This window comes from Gallinula chloropus (assembly GCF_964237585.1).
Source record: "Gallinula chloropus genome assembly, chromosome: 3".
NCBI classification, from domain to species: Eukaryota; Metazoa; Chordata; class Aves; order Gruiformes; family Rallidae; genus Gallinula; species Gallinula chloropus.
The window spans coordinates 28759192-28778113 of record NC_140087.1 but is presented as its reverse complement, the minus strand read 5'-3'; positions in this window follow the sequence as shown (position 1 = coordinate 28778113).

Below are 18922 nucleotides of genomic sequence, written 5' to 3'. Positions count from 1 at the left end.
GGCAGCACTGGTGGCTCCCCTGCCACTACAGAGGAAAGCCCATGGTTGCCAACCTTCCCAGGGCTACACACAGCAGAGGTCTCTTCCCCTGGGGCTGCCCTATTGGACCCATGCCCCTGCACTGGGGGCGGGCAGGCCTGCAACCACCCCCTTAGCAGGGTATGACAGCGCTGCAGAGGAAAAGCAGTGATTTTCCATCTGTTGGAGGCTGTCAACAGCCTGGTGTTGCTCCTCATCTGAGTGCTGCCTGATGAGCGTGGAAGGAGCAGGGTGCAGGAGAATTTGGTGAACTGGGAAGAGCAGACCGGAGATCCCACAACAAAGTGACAGAAGGTTTCCCACGTTTGTATTTTGCTGCAGTGGTTTAGTTATCACCACCAACCCCCCCCCAAAATCTGCTGATACCTCAACAAACTGAAAGGACAGCAGGAGATACCCTTGTGTCATATTGAAGCCAGACACTGGGTATGTATGCCTTGAGTCAGGACAAGTGGCTTGTTTGCAGTGGGATAGCTGTAACCCCACACACTGCCGCTCCTGAAAAGAAAGAGGGAGAGGGGAAGGATTGCAACACTAGCCCAGCTTCCCGCTGTACTGCTTCCAAGGAAGTAAGGCAAGATGTGTCTGAACACATTTTTGTGCCCAGAACATTATTTGATAAAATGAAAATAAATCTCCCAGTCTTGTTTACACAATCCAGCTCGTGTTCTGGAACACTGCTGCGGCAACCAAAAGATAAAGAAGTATGTTAATATATTGCAATGGACCAGGCAGAAGAAATCATAAGTCAAAACAGCCCAACAGTACCACTTGCATGTGACAACTGACCTGCTGGCTTGAAAGCATTCATTAATAACAGGAAGTCCATTTGATTTTACTGGATTTTCTATCTTTTTAAAAGATTAAAATTTTGCTCTGCTGCAACACAAATATTGCTTTTCCTCATTACAACTGAGTTCTACCTATTAGCATAAGTAAGGAAAGGGTATTGTTGTTTGTTCAGGGCAAATTATGAAAGGAATTAAAAATTTATGGAAATAGTTTTTTGTAAGCAAATATGAGAGAAAAGGGAAGGGGGAGTGAAATGGTAAAATGAAATATTACCAATCCCTGTTTTCCAAAAACAAAGCAACAAAAGAAAGAGTCTCATTTTGCTTAAAACTGCTCTTCTAGGGGGAAAAAAAAACATCAAAAGGTCAATGATATTCACTGTTTTAACTTGGACTAGTTCATTCAGTCCTTCATAATACTCTATGTCTGACAGCCTCGGGCCAAAGATGACATGGCCCTGCTAGGCTTATTACATTACAAATGTTTTAAAATAGTAAAGGTTTCCACCCATATATACTACTTCTTCCTAGAGCTATAGGGAACTTTTAAACTGTAATCCTGTAAAGCTTTTAAAAATGTAGTCCTTTTTCCCAAATAAAACCCAGTGGCTTGTTTCATTGGTGTCCCCACAGTTTGGCACGACTCCAAGAGCTGTGGTGTCGGTCATGGAATGCAAAATCCTAGAGCAAGCATCTGTAACATAATTAGCACTGTAAACGATTACTTTGTTCCCAAGCAATAACAAATATTTCTGAATGCCCTGAAGCAGGCAGAGATCAGTGCATATAAACTGCAGGCTGCCCAGCTATGGAGCAGGGACAGTATCACCAGAGTTCAGAAACTATTGCTATGCCGTAAATATAACCCATCCACTCATCATAGAAACTAATTATTTCACTAACAGTTTATTTGTGCCCAGAAAAAATATTAACAAATGTAAACAAATCTCTCAGCCATTTGTGGATAAGGTGTAAGCAAAACAATAATAGAAATAAAAATGTTCATCAAACAAAACCAATCCTGGCAAGTAAGTGAGGGGGCTCTGCTTAGGGGTCCGATTTGTTAGGAATGATGCTGTAGCATGTGTAGGTATCCTGGTTAGCACTCATGGCGATTAGAGGCTGCCCATGCCTTCAGACACTCCAGACATGCTCAGTCTTAAACATGCCCTAACTGAGGTACACCAGTCTGCGCGGTGTCACTGGGTCTTGAACAGTCACTGTCTTACTTATCAGTAACTTCTTATCTACTCCGCTATCAAGTCTTCACAAACAAAGGAATGTGGGGCTTTTTCCTGACTTTATCCTCATGAGTAATTATGGCTTTCAGTATTGACTAATGTTTCTGTAGCATTATATAATTTTTTGTTAATGTTGGCCTTGTTCCAGTTCTACTTATTAGACTGGTATTTGTTTAGTTTTGGGTAACTGAAATAATAACTTCAGGAAATTTATCTTTCTTTAAGGTCATTTTCCTTATTAATGGGGGCGCGGGGAGTTGCATTCTTCTCTCGTTATGACTGTGTGGTTTCTATAGAGCTCAAAAACTGCTGAGCATTGAAATTATCAGGAATTATTTAGAGTAGCATTTGCTTGAGTTTGGAGGGAAGTTTAGAATAATTTTTATTTTACTTGAATTATTCCTCCTATCGCAGTAGATGCACAGGACATGGAAAATCTCAAGCACAGATTTGCTTCAAAAGCACTCAAAAACGCAACAAAGAACTTGGGGGGAAATAAAGAACAGAAACAGTGACAGAGAAGACAATAATTCCTGGCAAGTTCTCAGATCAATTATGTCCCTGCTTTAGCCCTAGGTTCAGAAGGTAATCATCCGAGTCCATGCGTATTTTTGCACTGTTTCAGTCCGGCAGCACAGAACCAGTAAAAAAGATTTCCAACCTGTAGGTCAAACAGGTGTTCGTCAGTCTCCCTCCAAACATGTCTCTGAATGGCTTCAGAAAACAAAAAACAGCCTTGAAGAAAAAAAGGCAGTAGACAAGACTCAGTAAAAAAAAGGCCCATAAATACAGTAGACACCTTAGGTTTGTATTTGCGATATTAGAAAATCAGCATGTTATAACTAGTTGTGAGAGAACTATTTAGTGTGTTTATTAACAAATTATCTGTGCTGATAAAGGCAGGGAGGGTGATGTCTGTGTGATATTTATGGACATTTGTTCTAAGTATTTTTTGTGGCAGAGGGTGCTGCTGAATTATATGAATTCACCTTTCCAGTACAAAAAGAGTGAGTTTCAAGGAGCATCTGCAGGTAGTTAAGCACGCAGGTCATTAATACCAGTCCAAATGCTTTCCTCCAGAAAGACAAAGGAGAAAGCCACTGAGACCAGGCATAGGCAGAGTGCTTTCCTGAGCTTGGGGTGGCTCAAGGAGCAAAGTGTGCTTGGGCACACCACAGTATGCAGGCTTGCCACACAAGATTCAGCTCCAAATTAAAAAAAATAAAACAAACTGAAATTTAAGTGTATACAGGCATGTCACACAGAAGTTAAGTTGCCTAAACATAGGTGCTTGGCTATGTGAGCTGTCCTAGAGTATTTGAGACATCTGCCTTTCCCAAACAGAATATCCCACAAAGACTAAAATGACCTTAGCAGTGACAGGATGTCATCAGCGTCGTCTTGGCTTCCATCATTACTGATGGTGAGCTTACATCCAAGACATCTAGGACAGCTAGGGAGGGGACCCAAGACACCTAGCACCCATGTAAACCTTTGCACAAGGTACCTCTACCAGCCTCTCAGTCTCCTTCACGCTGTCCCCGCTAGTGACAGCCAGATTCTTGTACCCCATTGTCATCTGCCTCGCCGCACCACTGGCATACTCAGCTTGGTGTGCAAGTGGCATGCCTGCCAGAAGCCTTGCTAGTTAGTGTCCATGCCTGGAGAAAACCAACCACTTTCCAGGGCTAAAATACACTATAACTAATTAAGTGTGTTTGAGATGTATTTCAAAACCTATTCAGCAGAAGGCTATCCTGCCAAAAAACGTAAAGAGCTGAGTTAATTCCCCTAAGGCAACACTTTCAGCTTTGAAAGAATGTAACTTCTTAGTCAATAGGTTCTGAAATACATCTCAAAGTTGCTTAATGACTCAGTTATAGCTGAATTTAGCTTAAAAAGTGGGCTGTGGGGGCAGTCATCAAAAAACTATGATAGGCATGACTATGCAAAAGTGATGCTATAATGTTGATAGGGGAGGGCCTCCGGCTAGTTTGTTCATATAATTCTCTGAGCATGCTTGTAAGGAGCCAGATATTCTCAGAGAGTTAAGAAGATCTCAGGTTATATTTGCACCTGAGCACTTAAATAAAAACCTTACATTGTGTCTCCTGGAAATCTAAATTCAAAAACCCTATCGAATGCTACACGTCAGACTCTCATGTGGTGCAAACTAAAGCGGCTCTGTAGCTTGCCTCACAGCTTTCCCAATTTACATCACCTAAAAGACCTGGCCAAGTACCAAGGCAGCTAGAAAAGCAGATCCTTTTCTTCTTCAGTTTCATTTTCATATACCTCTGCACTTTGCTCAGTCACAGACCAGAAAAAAAAAAAAAAAAAAGCACCAAAGTGCTCAGGATTAAAATGTGCTCTTGCCCTAATTTCTCCTTAGCAAAGCAACAGAAACGTTGTGAGCTATCCGGTCCTCCGAGATTTCCTGCCTAGTTTGGCAAATTCTTGAGGTTTGGATAGTAAAATTACGAGACAATTCCCACAGGTATATTTTTCACCTTTTTAATATCTTTTATATGCTATATTACTTTCATGTGTTGTTTCCCACAGTTCTGCTCTGATGAAACATAGAAAATTCATTGAGTAACAGTCTCCCTACAAAAGCCAGCACTGGCACAGCATACATCTGCTCAGGGTGAATCCGAGATCATCTTTCATTTAGTAAAGCACAGTACAGAAACACAAGGTGTCATTTTTGGACTCTGTGACCTAAGAACTCCGAAAGTCTTCACCTTGCCTGCTGGAAACAACTCCACTATGGTCTGTCTTTGCAAATAAGCCGTGAAAATCCCCAGATCCCATTGCCCAGGCAGTACACCATCACGAACAAGCAATGCCTTGGTTGCATTCCCCGACTCTTAACACATGTGGGATACAGCAGAAGGCTGTATCTTGAAAGCCTGATAGTTCCAAAAGAGCAAAGACTCGACAACAGATACAAATTCTTCTAGCTCTGGCAGAGGTTTGTGATAGAGTATCAAGAAGAAGACAAAAACTCATTTCTCAAAATGCCCACAGGACCTTGCAGCTCACACACTGCAAGGTGCCTTTTCCTGGAGACAGTCTGCCAGGTTGCAGTGGTGTAAGTGCCACACAAGGACATGGGCAATAGGAAAGGAAAAGCACCCCAGTTTGTGCCGTTGCCAGACTAGATGGGAATGTGAGCAAAGCCACATCTGGCTATCTGAAAAGTGAAAAAAATGAACTCTTTCTGTCCCTGGCCCTTTAGTGTAGCTCAGGCAATTTTCTACCTGAGCCATTGACAATTTTTCTACCCAAGCTGTGAAAAATAAAAGGAAAAAAGAGAGTGACATAAAGCACTTTATTACCCTCTGTGGAGATCTTGGAGATCCCATGTCTCACATATCTGCTCTCCTTCCACACAAGCAAACCTGGGTGCATCATCCTCTATGGCCATCAGAGGAGGAGCAGAGCAAATAAGATCTTGCAGTAGGGTTGCCTAGTCAGGAGGTACTAGAGAAGAAACAATACTCTTAGAGTTGTTTATTGAGAGAATATGCTTCTGAGAAATGGGAGAGTGAGGCAGATGAGCTCTCAAAAAAGACGGACTAATAAATGAGCTAAAAGCAAAGGCAGTTCAATCCAGATATGCTGGATTTCCTGCCCCTGACACATCTAAATACATGTAATGCCACATTACAATTCAACTGACCAATCTGTATTCTTCATTTTGTCACAAGTAATTTTATTTGTTTCTTCCTTCTTGAGGTGTCCTTAAACAGTTAAGTAAAATGAAGAACCTGCGTGTAAGTAACTGTTTGCATTAAAGTATACTGCCATCAATTATTAAATGAAGACTGTAATTAAATATTACAATGAAGAATATTATCAACATTGCATCTGTCACAGATTAAAAAACTACATATACAGATGGATGTAATCTGTTCATTGGTTTATGGACCCAGGGTTCCCTCGAGTCACTGACGACACAGTATCTCCAAATGCTGGACTTTGCATGTGATATATCTGAAAGATGTGCAAAAACAGATGTAACCAGACAGTTCCCTTTGGTTACGTGCATGAGGAAGATTCACAGAGCAAGTTATTTTAGCTAAGGCTGGCAATAATTTATTCTGAATAAATTGCCTCTATATCTGTTTCAGGCAGCAGCAACATAGGATGAATGTGAACTTTTTTTGTTATATCAACTCATTTTGAGCCAAATTATGTTTCTTTTTGAGTATCCGCCATTGCAAACATAGAAGACATGTGGATCTAGATATTAGCACCTTCTAAAAGTTGGCTCAATAAAAGCTGTTTAGCACTTAAACATGGAAGCTGTTGTCAGCTTCACAGATGAGTAACTCATTCCAAATTTTGGAAATGGAAATTCTGATCTGATGTATACTTCAGGCTTATTAAGAAACTATATTTTCTAGGCCACAATTCAGTTAAAATTAACTCCAGCTCCCACACTGTCACAATTTACACATGACTATGGAAGTCATAAAAAATGAACTTGATGTGGGCTCTTCTATGATAAGGGGAGCCCAGACTCTTCATTCCAGGGAGCCATGGGACAAAGAGAATAGCTAATCACACTGACACAGCTTGGAAACAAGATTTAACAGAAGAATATGTTAGACTTTATCCTAAGAAACACCTTTCCTTTTTTCCTGTAATGCCATCAAACACTGTAATGGACACCAATAAAAAGACACCATTGTATGTTTATTGATTCTGTATTTTCCTCTGTCCTCTGGACTTTAAAAGGTAAATTGTAAGTAGGAAAAAACCCACCGCTGTGGACACAGCATAAATCTGATTTGAGATGCTTATTTCTGGGATATTAAACTTGAGAATCTATTTAATATATCTTCTCTTCAATTTTTTTCTAACCTCCTGAAAATCAGGTCTCTTGGTTGTTTTGGAAATGTGGGAATTACTTGCGCTATTCCTACCTCAATGTCTTCTATAGGGCCAAAATTCACTAATATTCTGTATTTTTATATGGTCTCATAATCTCATAATTTCTTTTTCCTAGTTGTACCAACTGGAACTGGGAGCTTTGCTCTCTTTCTCTGCTTTTAAGCCTACTTCTCTGCAACCCTGACTGCAGAAATGTCTCTCCTATTATTTTTTCTTAGCTTATCTCTATACCTGCTTCTTACTTTTAACTTGAGCTTAGTCCTAGTGAAGTCAATGGGAAGTCTTTCCTTTGACTTGAACCGGACCAGGTAAATTTGCACCAAAACCTTTAAATAAGATTATTCAAGTTTTCTATCATGTGGATTTAAGGAGTCAAAGTCAGTAACTTCACAGCTGAGGTGTCAGCAGACAAGAGGTTTCTTGTCCTCAGCAAGCCACAGTCTCAGGGTCCCAGCCTCCATATCTGTCAGACAGGGTGCTGGTTCACCAGTGCAACAAGAAGAGGGGGTGAGGACATGTATTTTAGAGTACACCTGAGCAGATGTCTGAAAACCTAAAGTGCTTTTGCGACTGAGTGTTAATAAAAACGTTTTTCATGCTATCAATAATTTATTGACAGTTGGCTGCCAGTCTCACACTTGTTCTGCTAATTTGCTCCAGATCCTTGCACGTTCTGGTGGAACAGGGCCAGGACAGAAAACAAAAAGGAACAAAACCAACCCCATCCCTCTTGAACCCTCTGCCCTTTCCACTCCGAACATGATCATGCCCCTCTCTTTGCTGGGAACTGATGTTCACAGTGTGACTAAGAAAATGATTCAGTCCTGAAAGCCGCCATGTGATTTAGTGAAACAAAGGACTGACCTCCTCAGCATCGGCAGCAGCAGCACCAGCCGCTCTTGAAATGTCTAAAAGGCAAATGCATTAGTATGTTCAGCCACCATGCTGGCTAATGACTAGACATTTTCGAACATATGGGATCATTATTCCAGCATATCATCAGTGAACTTTCCAGAAAAGCTAATTAAAGGGCCCTTTAAATGCTTACCACAAAGTTGAGCTTTATCACAGCCTCTCACTTGCATTTGAAGAATTAGCAGCTTTCATCTCCCCTGCTCTCACCACCTTTCCGTTTCCGGTGATCACTAAGGATGAGTAAAGCTAATTAAACAGATCTTTAATTTTTTAATCATAATTTACTTTTCCTTTTATTTCCTATGCAGAAAGATTTCATTTCCCACTGACACAAAAAGGATTTAGAATGCATTGTGGCCAGTGTCTACCAATGGCTCATCTTCCGAGCTACCTTCCTTCCTCTACATCTCTCCTATAACTGCTTCTGTACTTTAATGGTTATTGCAAATGACATTAAAAGGTAATTTATAGATTGCAGGAAAGAAAGGTCATGTTCCTGGCCAATAGCTCCTAACAAGGGGTAAATTCTCTGGACAACTCTTCCTGCTAATCAGAATAATTTGCTAGGAAATGTGTAGATGACCAAAATCCCCTGCAAGGCTGAATGTAAAACCAAGCTTTTTCACTTCCATGGGAAGCAATTTTGCTTCTAGGGATGTATCATCTCAAGTTAAAAACAGCAAGCTGCAAACCTGAGGAAGGTGAAAAGACTATTATCTACTTTGCAAATCCAAATCTGGGACACCTTTGAGAAGAAAAATCTCTCAGGACTTCAAACTGTGAATGTAGCATTGTCACAGTTGTGATGTCTGCATCTATGAAAATTCTCATAAGCCTGGGCCATTTAAACAAATAAATAAACACATCAGTGACAACTTGACTCATGATTTTAGGTATACCATTGCTGGCAACTTCAGCAGAAGTACACATGCAGTTATCAAGCCTGTTGGATACACTGGAATGGGCTACAGTGCAGACAGCAAGTGTGCCTTCATCAGTATGGTCTCAGGGGAAAGGGCTATCAGGATGACTAACAAAAAAGACATTTTTCCATCTTTCGTTATAAATTTAAGATTTTTCTTTGGAACTTTAAAAAAAGAAAATTATCTTGATAGCTCCACAAACATTTTTTGATGGGCCTTTCAACACGCCAGTGAACATTTCCTACAATATGCGCAATTTGACATGGCTACTCAGTGATCTACAGCAAATCCCATTGTAAAACATGAGCTTTGTTACACAGAAAAGAGATGGTGATGCCTGGCTTTTCCCCAGCACCATATCAGCCCTAACCAGGTAGCAACATTTAGCAGGAGGCAACCCTCGCCATGTCCCCAGCAGCGTGCACAGGCACACCAGGCCGTTCGCATCGCAAGAACACCTGATGCAGATGGTAAGAGGCAAGTGTAGCAAACCCTGTGTCCTGTGAAATAAGCCATGCTATGATACAGCACTGGCTGGGCTGCTCATGGAGGGAGAGTGGCATCGGCAGAGCAGCGCGTGGCTCTGAGGGCACTGCCACGTAACCTCGAATCGTGACTGGCATCACCTGTGGAGCCACGCTAACGAGTGGGCAATGCTCTACAAAGGAGCATCTCCAGCAACAGAAAATGAGGTAACAAGAGGAACGCTGCCTCTCAGAGTGCCAGGAAGCACATATAATGCTTTCACTCATCCTTCAGCTCTTAGCAGAGAAATAGTTTAAATATCTTGCAGCTGGGTCTCTCTCATCATGTTTTTTTAAGTGGTAATAACTTTAAATAGATATCTTGCAATAATAAATAACCATTAAAATATATAAATTTAAATGTTTGGACAAAAAAAAACCCCAGCCAGTCATTTATCAAACATAATCTCTCTAGATTTAAATTTTTGACAAAATAGTTTGAGAAACCCTGTTAAAAAAATATATATATTTAGAGTCAGGGAAAAAAACCAAAACACTTCCTTCTGTAGTAATGCAATTCATTTAAGTAAACCTATGCACATACTGAAGTGTTTATGGGACTAGGAACTAAATGTGTTAAAAACATTCCGAAATGATGGCATGCGTGCACCAGAAGACATTGTATGCAGTGCATCCTGTGGAATAAACATCCCTGTGTGGAGCTGAAAGCTGGTTTTAGCAGATGGCAAGTAGACTGGAACATAATTCCCCCCATCCACACACACACACACACACTGCCTGGTAAAATGACACCACCAGTGTCCTGCCCACTTCCATGTCAAATGAAGGTGACCACTCAGTAGAAAAGTCAGCATCTACCCCCCACCCCAAAAAAAGAAGAGAACCAGATGAGGATCAGAAGGTGCTTTCACAGGAAGTTATAATGGGCTTAGTATTGGTCAGAAAGTAAACACTAGGATGCAAAAGCCCTTCTTTGTGTTGCTTCTTTGCCTGGCTTGTTTTCCTCTCATTCTCAGCCTGGCCTGGCCTGAACTCCTCCCAGGGCAGGAGGAGTCTGGGAGGTCTTCTCCTCGGGAGCAGGTGAGATTGCTCCGATGTGTGTGCTTGCCCAATGCCCTTCACATCCCCACACCATCAGCTGTGCATATCAGTAAAGATGTACAGATCTACATGTTTTGCTGCTTACAGGCACAGAAGTATTACCTGTTCAAGACAGACCACCTAGCAAATACAGTATCAAGATCACATGGCAGGAAAAAAAAATGTGTAGGAAAATACAGAATTCCTCAAATCTGCACCTAGATATAGATAAATGGAATAATCTCACAGGCTCAGCAGTCAGAAGAGACGTAATCAAGGGAAATTATTTTCCTTGTGGATTGTCACACATTTTTCTGACCTGTCAAATATCAAATACCTGCTGTTTTCTGATAAGTAGTGAGCACACATCCCGATTGGGAGCGATGTTAAAATCTCTATTACTTTGCAATGATCTGTGTATAATATGACTTTGCCTCCCAGACCAGAAGATTTGCTCCCACGTGGAGGCAACCACAGTGATTCACAGCTACCCAGCCCAATTTTGACATGGGTACAGGTAGCTCAGTATTTTTGCACTTTTCAAAGCAGAGGTACTAAAATGCAAAGTTTCTTCAACTTCCCCTGCCAATAACAAGGTTCTATAGTGCAAATAAGCATAAATAAAAATAAATTAATATTGGAAAATAACCTGATAGCTCAGCTTACAAGTCAGGCAGGTCGCAGTGTGCCATCCTACCCTCTGCCCTCCTGGACTTAGCTTTACATACCATCCATACAAAGCTTCCCCTGTCCCTGTGAGCATTCAGTAGCCAATTAAACATTCATTTGCAAATTAAATGATGGCTAAAATATTGGAACTAATCCAATTCACACCATGTGAGGACCATGCTCACTAACTGCCTGGAAAATGGGGGAAGAATTAAAGTAACAGGAAACCCAGGTCACAGACCATGAGTGTGAGTGTGGGCAAGGGGAGAAATGTGGTGTCCACCACCACATAGAGTCCTGGATGTCATTCTTTAGTTCCCTTTTTATCCGAGAGCTCAAGATTACGACACCTATATTTCACTGTTTATATGAAAGCTGATACAGGCACTATGAGCTATGGGCTTGGCTGAGTTAATTGAGGACCAGCACTTGGTGCCATTTGGGATGCCTGACAGCATGAGGGCTCCAGCTGGGACTCTGTGAAGGGCAGACACCTCCTAGAGGTGATGCAGTGGCTGCTTTCTGTGGTGGTCTCAGGTACACAGAGAATCTCAGGCCACTTCAAATTCCAGACTGAAAGGAATATAGTTACCTCTCAGCCTGAATCCCCAGTACACCTACCTCTTTGTGTGTCTTAAAACTAGAAGCATTTCCTGCTGCCTACAGTACATGTGGTGAGAGGAATGATAAACATTCACAGCAGGACTAATGAAGAATGAAACTCCCATTTCTTTAAGCTGGCAAAATTATCAGCCAGTTACAAAAACTAGTAACCTGAGTGCCCTCCTTCCCATTTAGGATTGCATTTAAGGAAGAAATACAGAAGGTGGGAGAAAGTTTGAGATATTCTACCTTTTGGGAGATAGTGTTTTGTAACCAGGATACCATTTCTTAAAATATATCTACTTAACTGAGAGAATATGAATATATGAACTTCCATAAAAATAAGTAATTTGATTCATGTTCTGAGTATTTTAAGGATATAAGGACATTGTCCTTTGTCTCTAGTAATCAGCTATAATCAATAAGTTATTTTGCTTAGAGATTTTTACATCATTGCAGGACGGAAAAGAGATACAGAGGTTCATTAGGATTTATATGCTGCCTGAAGACTTGGTTATCTGAGACATCCACACAGACTTGGCAGATATGACACACAACCTGTAATACTGGGAAATGAGGGTGACATTAGAGGTTAAATCCTGGTTGAACTAATTCCAGCAGCAACTCTCACTGACTCTTGGTCAGAATTTCATCAATGAACACAACTACAACAGCTGAGGAGCACTCTCATTTAGCTAGTAGTCATTTCTGTCATCATCTTTCCCTTTAAGAATAAAATTAAAGATCTTTGCATTACTTTTTCCTGAGCCCTTCAGCAAGGTTCCCAAACACCTACAAACAGAAATCACAATCAAAGGATCAAACATTACCATCACCACCCACTGATTTCCCTGGAAACTCTGCAAGTGAGAGAAGGTTACATGAGACCAAAGGACTTGGGTGTCCAGTGTCTCCCAAGAACTGCCTGATTACCCTGTGTGTGCATATATGTATATTCACATACTGTTTTTTCAGCAAGTATTTTGAGCAGAATGTTTTGTTGAGCAGCAATTCCAGCATCTGACTCTAGTCCACCATGCACCTAAGTCTGTAGCCCAACAAAGAACAGACAATGGGTAGGGAAAACTTTCCATCAAGGACTTTTCTCTAGGAACCCCTGTGGCTCAATAAAGCTCCATCTCTAGACACAGAAGTATGAGAGGCAGGAAACTATGCATTAGAAGCAAATACTGCATGGAGGCCTCTGGTGGGGACTTTTTGTTCGTTTTTCATTAAGAAAAAATTAATTTCTTAATTCATTAAGAAATTTCCAAGGAGTTCATTCAAAGGGAAAAATGAAGAAAAAAGATACTCAAAACTGAGCACACCAAAATCACAAATGGATTTTCAAAAGCACAGATGAAGTAGTGAATGCAAGCAAGTAGAGGGAGTTGTGCAGCTTAGCTGGACCATGACTGAGTTCTTGGCCCAAAATCACTTCCATGAGGATTTCACAGAGTCACAGAACCATAGACTCTTTAAGGTTGGAAACGCCCTCTAAGTTCATCAAGTCCAACTATCTAAACGTCTAATATCAGGGAGTAATTTTGCTCACAAGCATATCCAAAACAACATAATCTCTCTCATTCATCTGCCCATTACCTTCTAGTCTATTCTTTCATTTTCCAGTGAGGTTCTTTCTTACCCATTTTGCTCAATAGAGAATGACCTATGTAGCCAACAATAAAATCAGATGGAGATGAAACTTATTGTTAATGATGTGGAGGCCAAATTATTATTTAACTTTTAAATATGAACAATACTTGGCTCTAAATCTCATTTAATCTTCATGGATATCAATTATATTTTGTCATTTCTAGACCTGTGAAAATTTCATTTCTCCAAATGAGCTCAATAACTAACCCTCGGCCACTTTAAAAAAAAAAAAACCTTTCTATTCTGAGAGTTTTTCAATATAGATTATGAAAACATTAGTTCAATGGGATTTATATGGCCTGTTTGACATTCTTTTCTCTTCAGTTGGATTTGAGACATTATTCAAAGCTGGGGCTCTTTCCAAATGCTAAAATATTTGTTCTCTGAATAAATCACCGTATGTGTGAAAAGATCAGACATGGGTACATCTTTTATATAGTAACTGTTCGTTTACAATGCTATCAGTCTTGCATTATATTATTATTATTTTTGTCACAGTGTGCATTTCATTGCTGTGGATGACATTGCAGTGTTTCAGTGCAAAGAGATCTCTAAGAAAAGAATACATATATTTCTAAATCTTGTACCTTCACTGCCAAACACTGAGGAATGGGCATGGTTGAGAACACTGAGCAGAGCAAAGTCTTCAGGAGGGAGCTTGCCTCTTGGAGGAGGTGCACCATAGGAAGCTCCTTATCAGCCAGGCCTCGTTTGCAAGGTGCATGGAGGAACACACCGCTTTAGGTGCCTGTATTCCTGCTTAAAGGCTGGCAAAGCCTTGCAGGGGTGGTAGACAAGAAGACCTCCAGTGTAAGGATTACACTCTACCCTGATGCAGCCTCTGCCCCCAGCAGAAGCATCAACAGATCTGCAGCCCCAACAAACCCAGGGCTGATCTCAGTTCCCACCAGCCCGCAATGCCCTACCCTGAGTAGTAAAAGAAATAGCTATCAGACCCAGTGCAATAGCACCAGCCTCTGCAATATGGGTCCTTGCGGGTTCCTGGCCCTGGATTTTCCTCCTGACGTTTGACTGGGATCGGCTTCCCGGTGCAGCTGGAGAGCTGAATTCCAAGCCCCCCGAGTCCTGACAAACACAGCCTGCTTTTAGGACTTTGCAGTGGCCCCAGCTGGTGCAGAGAGGCGATGACTGGTTTTTTCCATCCGTGGTCTGAATGAGCAGCTCTGAGTGAATAGCCTGTGCAGCAGCTGTGCAGCCTGGGCCATCTCACGGGATGGGTTTTAATTTCCCCAGTCCCTCTTCATTCCACCCTCTTGGGTTTTATCTGGGTGGAGTTTTCATTCAGCCTAAATGTCTAAATCTGTTGCCTGAGACATAGGTGCAATCTGAGCCCCTTCCCGTGTTACGCACTCGGATTGCTGACCGCAGACACAATGGGGTTCGCACCTGTTGAAGTCGTTCCAAGGCGCCCCATCCATTTGCGTTCCCCACCGCCTGCTTCCCTGTCTGCGACTCGCGCGTCTCTCTCTCCCAGCCACTCGCCCAGTGTGTCAGGCTGCAATCATTGCAGCGCTGAACCGATTCAACATCTTGAAAAGCTAATTAACTTCATAAAAAATGCATATAGGCATGCAAATACTGTGGCCCAGATAAATAATTAACTGAACTCTTCCACACCAGCACCAGCATGCTCCAAGGCTGCCCTCTCTTGCCGGGCCTGCTCAACAATTATTCGAGACATGTGATGTGGACCGCATTTGATGATTCTCTTCAAGGTGTAAACCTACCCAGCAGCTTAATAAACAACATACATTGCACAGTCAACATTGATTTACATATCTTCTGAAGAGATGATGCATGAAATGATCAGAAAAGTCAATAACGCAAGCAAAATGTATGGGCTTGAGATAAGTAACAGAAAACAAAATCAATGCCTTCCAGCTATTATCATCATGAAGTGGAGTTCATAATAGATAACATTAAGTTTGAACAAGTTGCATCATTCCAATACCTGCAATCAGCTGTCACTTCTGACAATAATTGCCAGAACGGTATTCATATACGTATATGCTAGCTCTACCTCTGGTGCTAAATGCATTTAGCTGAACAATCAGGGCAAACAATCTGACGAGCCAGATATTTTATTATTCTGACATTAAAAAAAGGAGACGGCGGAGCCCATTAATCATGGCCTGCATTGCCACATGCCTACAAACGTTGCACTGAAGAAAGCCAAAAAGCGTGCTACGGACACGCTGAAGTAAGTGCCCACGGAAGATCTGAGGCGGTTGATGGGATCACCCTATCACTAGCTCTGAGGGATAAAATTCAGCAGAAGGAGGTAGCTGACACTATCAGAGCACCTGAGCAACGACGACTCGGTCACATAGCACAGGCGACACGCACCTCAGCTTTGTATCCAGAGCTTTACATGGGACTTATCATATGGCTCCACATCAAGGAGTTCTGATAGCCCCGGGATGCAATCGATACGAAAGCAACATAAGAGAAAGCTCTGACCACTAAGGACTTGTCAACACAGGGAAGCTATTGTGAACCACGGGAGGGTGTGAGTTCAGAGCACAATGGCTCTGGCCGCTTTGGAAACTGATAGTCCAGCACAGAGTAAAGTAAACTCGTGCAAGGCAGTCTGAGGGTGGAAGATGTTTCTATACGGAGAGCCAGAGTTTGACATCTATAGCACGGTAGCCCTCAAATCTCCCCTTGAAAATATTTCTCACGGTATTTCAGTAGCAGTGCATGTAACTTCTGCCACTAAGTAAAACCAGGAGGAGCTGCCTTCGGCACGCAGGAGAGGCTGCCAAACACAGCTTGGGCTATTTGTGGAAAAGTAATCGCCCCTTCTGCTGCACGAAGGGCTGGTAATGACAAACAGAGCCCCTTCCCACCAGCCAGGAGGATGAATCTGGCATTGGCTATTCACAATCCAGCTTCGACCGATTGATAATTATTCAATGGCCATAAAAAATACATTGGCAATCTCAATCCAGCTCCTCACAGAGCTGTAAAAGGCTCGCAAAAACACAACAGTGATTGTGCCCTTTTGTGAGCAGCAGAGACAGAGAGGGGGATGCGTTCCTCCTCCTTCCTGCAAGGCAGTAGCAAAGGTAGAGCCTCGCCAGGAGGTGGTGGTGTGGGGAGTGTCTATCGCCATAACCGCATCTATATTTCTATTCCTAGCACTGAGGAAAGAAAGGGAGAATAGGATGATGAGGCGAAAGGAGCTTTGGGGAAACTGTGCCCTGAGTTGCAACGAATGCAGTGAGTTGATGAATGACCACCCCAACAAATTCATTTTCTAATGGTTTTAATTTAACCCACAGATGTGAAGATGGTTTCAGCTGAGTTCTGCTTTAATTTTTCAGGGACCCATTCATCTCCCAAAACTAAAATCCAAGCTCATAAAGCACTAACCCACACAAGCTAAAACCAATCAGTAGCTTGCCCAAATCCCTGCAAAGCCAAACCATTCAGTGCCGCCCTGCTCTGCCAATAATAGTAACAAGCAACACTACGCTCAGACTGTAATTTTTCATATCCAGTGTGCTGTTGTCATATGATTTACTGTGCTAGCACCGAGAGCCATTGCCCAAGTCCTGTCTCTGCACTCCTCCTGATTTACTTAAATCTTTTTACTTTTATCAGCCACAGGGAATGGGGACACTTACATGTAACAACTGACAATTTGAACAGAAAATACAGAGAAAAGCTGTGTAAAGCAAGTGGCTGAGATTATAGCTGTTGACTTCTAATATTATTTGACAGATGAGACTGCTGCAATTATCCTCTGCTCATGGGTTCCATTACTGGAACAAGAAGCGCACAAAATAAGGGCAATTTCCCAAACAATATATAGGGCCACTTAACTTTGTCAAGAGCCATTTCTGCAAGTGAAGTCCTCCCTGGTTAAAGATACAAGGATAATGTGCTGGCAACTTCACATGAGCATTTAGTGCATTCCGCGTTAACTGCCTTTTCAGTTGTTCTTTTCCCGCTCTGTTTGAACCAAATAGGATATTATTTCTAAAGATATTTGTTTAAAGAGTAACACTGTACTTACTGCTGTTCCCTCTCCCAGGAGCCTTTTTTTTTTTCCTAAAGAAGGCGTTTCAGTAAGTTTGTGGCTTATGAGATCACTCTGGATTTTTGCCGAGTCCTGCAACCCCTACACCATCCTGTTGCACCTCCATCTCCCTGCTCTGGGAGGCAAGGCACCAGCCCCCCACAAAGCTTCCCGCTTCCTTCTTTTCCTTCCCTCTTTCTTTGGAAGCTCAGCTCCAGAATTGCCCTGAGTCCCCCACTCCATCCTGCAGCCCCTGCCATCCCCCTGCCCCAGAACGCTCTGCCTCCCTCCCTCCCTCCTCCGGTGGGCTCGGGTCCCGGCCGGCACAGCTGTTGATGGGGACTGTCCCACAGCACTGGCAGGAGGAAGCAGAGGACACGGCCGAGCAGTTCCTCAGTACCAAAAAAATGTCGTTCTGGGGAAGGGGAATCTCTCATACAGGCCACCCTGTACATTCAAAAGCAAGCAAATAATACCCAACACAAATGTGCTGGTACATAAGCAGATCTCAGAAGAAATGTGCGGGTTCAAGGTTTTCCTAAAATAATACGCAGCAAAGGCAATCGTCCTCTGAAGACTTCCTGTGCCAAATCTGGCCGCTGTATCTAATCACTGGAGTGTGAAAGAAGGAACATTAGTCCTGCTTTAAGTTCAAACCTCAACACAACCTTAGCAACCGAGTCACTACTGACGTCTCCATAATATATTTTTAAGGTTGCCCCGTCTCTTTGACTTGTGGAGCTATTTATAGATCAAAAGGAGCTTCTTTCTCCAGGAGGAAAAGAAGCAATGAATTTTCTGAAAGCAAAGGTTAAAAAAAAAAAAAAGAGAGAGAGAATGAAAAAAAGAGGGAATAACCTGTGGCCTAGGCAGTAGTTATTAATCCTTCCCTCCAATACGATCTGTGCTGAACCGTAGCGGGAGTGAATATTTTTCAGCAGCCTTCCCCAACCTCTCACACAAACCCTTCAGTGCCTTCTCTCAGATGTGCCTAGGACCTGGTGCTGCAGACCCAGGTATGAGAAACCTCACAGGAGATCACTGCACAGCTGCTTCACCCTAAGATCAAATACCTGATCCAGCTCAGTGGGTGCTGATCCCCTTCCTTGAAGGATGAAGGCATTCATCAACTGGGGGGAGATTTTTTTTTCTTTTGTCCTATCCAATGTAATTCTGAAAGTTCTCATCCAGGAAATGGGCCTGGCTTTTCCTGAAACACTTGGTTTCTGCACTACCTTGTGGCAGCGAGTTTCATGACGGAGCCATGAGCAGTGTCACAGAGGATGTGAGGAAAAAGACCTTGACCACTGACAGTAGTAAACAGTTTCTCCTCATGTCCAACAGCATGACCCCTCAGGGAAGAGATGTGGCGAGGGGAAAATTGCCACCACCTTCTGAGCCCACCCTGGAGGAAGGGTCAGACCCCGCTCATCCAAAATATATCCCTTGGCATACACCAAAATGCCCTGCCTGAAAGCATCTTTCAGGCTGTACATGCAAAATGCCCTCAGATGTCTGGGAATATGAATACAGTAATGTTTTACACATTTCTATGAGGTGAATAAGATTAATG